Source organism: Betta splendens, chromosome 4 (assembly GCF_900634795.4).
Source record: "Betta splendens chromosome 4, fBetSpl5.4, whole genome shotgun sequence".
Lineage (NCBI taxonomy): Eukaryota > Metazoa > Chordata > Actinopteri > Anabantiformes > Osphronemidae > Betta > Betta splendens.
In genome coordinates this window covers 28,250,226-28,256,225 of record NC_040884.2, presented here as the reverse complement: position 1 = coordinate 28,256,225, position 6,000 = coordinate 28,250,226, and positions in this window count along the sequence as shown.

The window sequence follows — 6,000 nt, the reverse complement described above, 5'->3', positions numbered from 1 at the left end:
GAGAAACAGTAACGCAGCACTGTCGCCTCACAGCAAGAAGGTTCTGGGTTAGATTCCCGGAGGCGGCCCTGTGGCCCTTTCTGTGTGGAGTTTGCACGTTCTCCCCGTGTTCGCGTGGGTTCTCTCCGGGTTCTCCGGCTTCCTCCCACAGTCCAAAGACGTGCATTAGGTTGGACTCTCTCCATTGCCCGTAGGTGTCAGTGTGTGTGTGAATGGTTGTCTGTCTATGTTGCCCTGCGATGGACTGGTGACCCGTTCAGGGTGTACCCTGCCTCTTGCCCATAGCCAGCTGGGTTAGGCTCCAGCTCCCCCCGTGACCCCGCATATGGGAATAAGCGGTTTAGAAAATGGTTATTTGGTCGATATTCCAGTAATTCCTTCATGGTGTCTTATTGCTGCGGCTAGAGTTTCAATAAATATTGCAAATAGTGATGGGGAAAGTGGGCAGCACTGACTTGTCCCTCTATGCAGATTAAACCTTGGTGACATCTGGTTGTTTGTTCTGACTGCTGCGTTTGCTGAGCTGTATAATATTTGGATCCAGTCTATGAATGATTTCCCAATGCCGAATTTGTGCAGAGTGGCTAAAAGAAACTTCCAGTTTACTCTATCGAAAGCTTTTTCTGCATCTAAGGAGACGATGGCTGACTCTAGTTTATGGGTGGTGACATAATCAATTAAGTTGATTAATCTGTTCATATTGTTGTTGACTGTCTACCTTTAATGAAGCATGTTTGATCAGAGTGAATTATATATGGAGTGATTTTTTCTAATCTTCTAACAAGTGCTTTACACACTATTATTAGATCTACATTTATTAGTGAAATTGTTTTTTTGGAGCAAGCTCTGCGAGGGAACGAGTTTGAATACTGGATGTAAAGTTATAACACTTAGTTGCATTGCATCAATTATTTTTTTAACAAACCTTTTATATTAAACCATTTTTTACATACCTGCTAGTACAGCCACGGAGTTGCTTCCCGGTCCCGGTAGAGCTCTCCGTTGACGTACAGTTTGTCGCCGCTGATGACAGCCCTGCAGCCTTCTGCCTTAAACTTTTTGCGGATGGGGAACAGTCGTTGACGGCGGTCGAGGAACTCCTTGGGGAACTGGTCGTTGACGCTGTAGTCGGTTCCCTTCAGCTGTCTGTCCGGCTCTTAACCAGTTCCTTCTGCTTAAAGTCACGAAACTTGGCAACGATGGGTCGAGGGCGCTGGCCATCCGGTCGTCTTCCTTCGAGTCGGTGGGAACAGTGAAATGCCATCTTGTCGACAACTTCCACTGGAATCTTCATCTGTTGTTTAAGGAAGTTTTTAATGGTGGTTTCCGCGTTTTCATCCGCCTGTTCTGGAATCCCCAAGAACACCAGGTTGTCCCTCATGCTGCGGGCCTGCAGATCAATGATGCCTTCTTTTATTTTTTTTATTTTCAGCCGCTATCCTCCGTCAGGGACTGCACCGTTCCCTTCAGGGCCTCGTTCTCGGTTGCGAGAGAAACCACCTGCTGCTGGCTAAATTCCAGAGAGTGGCGGAGGGCCATAAACTCTTTGTGGAGGAGTTTCACTAGCGCAAGACGCGCCTTGAAGCTTGATATTTTTTTCTCGATGGACTCCAGGATGTCCGTGATGTTTTTGTCCGCCGAGCTAGCTTCAGGTGACTCAGGTGAGTCAGACGGACGGGACCTCTTGTTTGGGGCCGTGTCCTTTTTCCCCTGTCAGGGTTCGTTCGGATGAGGACCCACATGCACAGCACAGTACAAGGTTTTCTGGTGTTAAGGAGTGTAGTTTATTCCAATATGCGGAGTAAGGTCCAGGCAGGGTCATACACAGGCGATCAAACAGGTTAAATGGGATCAGGCAGAGACGTAGTCAGGAGCAGGCACAGATCATATCCGAGAGGTGAGTACAATACCATACATCAGGCGTTGAATCGTGGTCGGGCAGGCAAGGTCGGTAACAGGCGGGTACAACACCAAGGCAGACAGAACAGGCAGGGATTAGGCAGGCTCAGAATCAGCAGTCCAGAAACAAGATACGTAAAACACGGCCGGACAGAATCAAAGAAACTGGGAACTATGACGGGTACACACAAACGACGATCTGGCGGAGAACTAAGGACACAGGTGGTGGTTAAATACAAAGTGGCTTGATTATTGATAAAGTGCAGGTGTGGATAACGACCAGGTGAAGCAGGGACAGCTGTGACAAGACAAAAACCGGAAGTAAAGCTCGAGCAGAAACAGAAACCAGGAGACTACCAAAATAAAACAGGAAACAACTAGACACAAAACCCAGATCGTGACATCCCCATCAGACGCTCGAAGCACTCGTCTATGTACTCGAAACTTTCTTCGGTGATATCCGGAATGGTAAGATGGTTGATTATTTTCCATAGAATGAGGTAGTTATTTATTTATTTAAATTGGCGGATAGTTTGTCGCGCTGTTGTTTACTACCGGTGTTGCGCCGCCTTGTTGAATTTCTCGTGCGTTCTCTCACAGCAACGTGCCTCCTCACCTCCTCAACCTGTTTCTGCAGGTTGTTTCTTACCGTTTGTCTTCTTTGTGAAGTGTTGGTCTGTCCTCGCTTGTCCTGTATCTTGAGTGCATCCACTGAAGCATCGTGGAGAACAGACAATGACTGCATAGCTTGTATCTGTATTTTGGCTAACTCTGCTGATCTGCAACTTTTTATGGCATTTTGTAGGTTGCGCTCATTTCATGCTGAATAGCAGTGTATGTTACAACCGGGTCAAATTGAACTATAGAACCAGGCTCACCATGAGCGAGAAAACAGGGCTGCTAAGGCCTACAAACGAGACAAGAGAGAGAAGCCAAATGAGACAGCCCAAAAACTCAATTTTAACAATTAAAGTTTTAATCAAATAAGAAGATAATAAGAAAAAGACAAATAATAAAATAACTAACTTAAGGCACTGTTAAAGCAGGGAAACGAATAAACCTAAACGTGTATCTAAATCTTTAACAGGAACGAAAAATCACTGCATTGATGGACATGATAACATGAGGCAATGAACCAACAAAGACTGTAATGTACACAAACAAAGCTTTAAATACAATTTAAAACACGTGAACCCAATCCAACTAATCACAGGCAATGATCTAACAGGAAATGAAATGACAATTAGGAGAGGACATTAAAGAAAAAGGAAATCAGAGTGCCCCCTCGCGGCATAGCCCTCCCCTTAGGGCCTGCTTCCAGACGGCCAACATCAAATCAAATCAAGTTTATTTATATAGCACTTTAAAAACAACATCTTGTTGACCAAAGTACTTTACATAAGAGAGAAAAAGTAAAATAGATCTGGTGCTGCTCTGACATCAAGAGGCAAGCTATTCCATAGCCTAGGAGCTAACACTGAGAAGCACTCCAACATTTGCGATTTTCCCTTGGGACAACAAAAAGAAACTGATTATCTTGCTGGAGTGTGAAGCTGTAACAACTTGCTGAGGTAGTGTGGAGCAAGTCCGTTTAAAGCCTTAAAAACTGAGGACAATAACATGCACGAACCAGATGAGCTCGGATGGGTGGAGGAAGGTCTGGAGGAGGGTCAAAGCAAAATGCATGTATAGAAAAACAGGACCAGAACTAGACAGAATACAGATAACATAACTGAAACACACAACAGATCAATGTAAAACAATAGCAAAATAATCCAAATAAAATGCAAAGACTGAGGGAGTCCATGAAGTATGTCTCTTAATGTCTGACAAATCTGACAGATCACAGTGGCATTTAACAAATCCACCCTGCAGCCACTGGGGACAAAATGGAACTTCCAGTGCCAAGGTTTAAACTCAAAGACCTCCAGGAGGTTGGTGGTGAAACAAGACACCTTCAGGGTCTTGTGAGCAGCAACAGCATCCTCTAGACATATGCCGGCTTGGTGTCATGGATCCAGAATCATTATCATGTCTGTGTGTTGTTTCCTGCTTTATTATTGGTTTACTTCCTGTTTAGTTCCTGGTCTGCGCTAGTTTTCTCCCGTTTTACTTTCCAGTCATGTGATTTCACCATCTGCATTCAATCGGTCATTAGTTGGTTGCTTATACTCCTTCACTCACCATCTTGCTTTGCCAGATTGTCTGTTCTGTTACCGTATTTACATAAGTCAGCATTCCAGTGTTTCAGTCCTACCGGTTCTGTTCTTGCCTGTCCTGACCTTGCTCTCCCCAGTCTTTGTTGAAACCTCAGCCTGTATTCGGATTTACTGTTGTGTACCGACTTTTGACGACGAAGAGCCTGAATAAACCCTCACCTACCAGAGTTCATGCAAGCTGTGCGTGTGGGTCCTTCACCTTGAACCGTGACAGAACAGTCTGGTGAACTTTTGGCTTTCAGTTGTTTTGAGTGGCGTGGAATACGTTTTTTTTTATTTTGGCTATGGCTTTTACTTGGCCCGGCTTGCCCGAGGACCTTCGGTGGTGTTTCTTGGAGCTCGCAAGAGAATATGTGGAAGCCCCGGACAAGGGGCTTGGCTCCAGGTGGTGAAATGCTGAGTTGCTGCAGCATCAGATGAACCAGACGACGCAGATGAGGGTGGCGAACCAAAAAATGAAGACGAACCAGAGGCTTAGATGCCTGACCTACTGCAGCCAAAATAACAGTCCAGTTCTAAAAACTAGTCTGCTATGCCTGGAACAGAAACAAGTTGTTGTGTGGTCAAAATAAAGTCCATGGCCTCATAACAGACTCTACTCTTAGCCCACATGCTGGAAGCAACAGCCACTTCGACCAAAAATTGCTTGGATTTATACTTTCCCTCATGTGAAGAGCAAACCCGGCACCACAAGCAAATCAAACTTTGTTCACACCTGGGATCAGCTGAACTCACTAAGTTTTGCAGCAAAATACCTGACTCTGCCAGAAACGTCAAGCTTCCCCGAAGAAATAAGGAGGAAAATGAGGGGATGAAGAAGAGGCAAAAAGACTTGTAGAGGGAATAAAGACCGAAGAAAGACGCTGCACAAAGAGTGGAGAAGAAGAGAAGAAGAAGAAAGGTGAGCCGCATCTCCCTTCGCTGATTATGTGCAACATGAGATCACTGGATAATAAAATGGATGAACTGACAGCTCTAGTGAGAGAGGATAAAATCTTTCCTGAATGCAGTTTTTGTGTTTCACGGAGACCTGGCTGCATGACGGCATCCCAGACTGCAGCGCTCACATTGACGGGTTCAGCACCGTGCGCTTTTACAGAGACTGAGTGGGGACCAGGAAGAAGCGAGGAGGATGGGTGGCCGTTTTTATTAACAATAAATGGTGCCATCCTGGACACGTCACGGTCAAAGAGCGGATCTGCAGCCCTCCTATCGAATTGCTGGGCGTGGGCCTCCGTCCATATTATTTACCCGGAGAGTTAAAGTGTCAGTGAATAAGACGTAGCTCTGACCTCTCACATCATGAAAGCTTTTGAGAGGCTGATCCTGGACTCCCTGCGTTCTCTGGTCAAACCCTCACTCGACCCCCTCCAGTTTGCATATCTAGCACAACTAGGTGTGGATGATGCCATCATACATCTGCTCCTTCACACCTACAACCACCTAAACAAGCTTGGTGCCTCAGTGAGGATCATGTTCTTGTTCTTCTCTTCTGAAGGACATGCAGGTTGAGGGATGGATCATGGACTACCTCACCACCGCCCCCAGTACGTCCGCCTGCAGAACTGTGTGTCTGACATGTGGTCTGCAGCACAGGTGCTCCACAGGGGACAGTCCTGTCTCCCTTCCTCTTCTTCCTGTACACCTCAGACTTCAGGTACAACTCAGAGTCCTGTCATTTCCAGAAGTTCTCTGATGACTCTGCTATTGTAGGATGTATCCAGGGTGGTGACGCCACAGAGGTTAGGGAGTGGTGGACAGCATTGTGGACTGGTGTGGACAGAACCACCTCCAACTGAGCATCAGTAAAACTAAGAAGCTGGTGATCCGAAATCTGGGAGTTCTGTCAAGAGGTGGAGGCCGTGACTGAGTACAAATACCT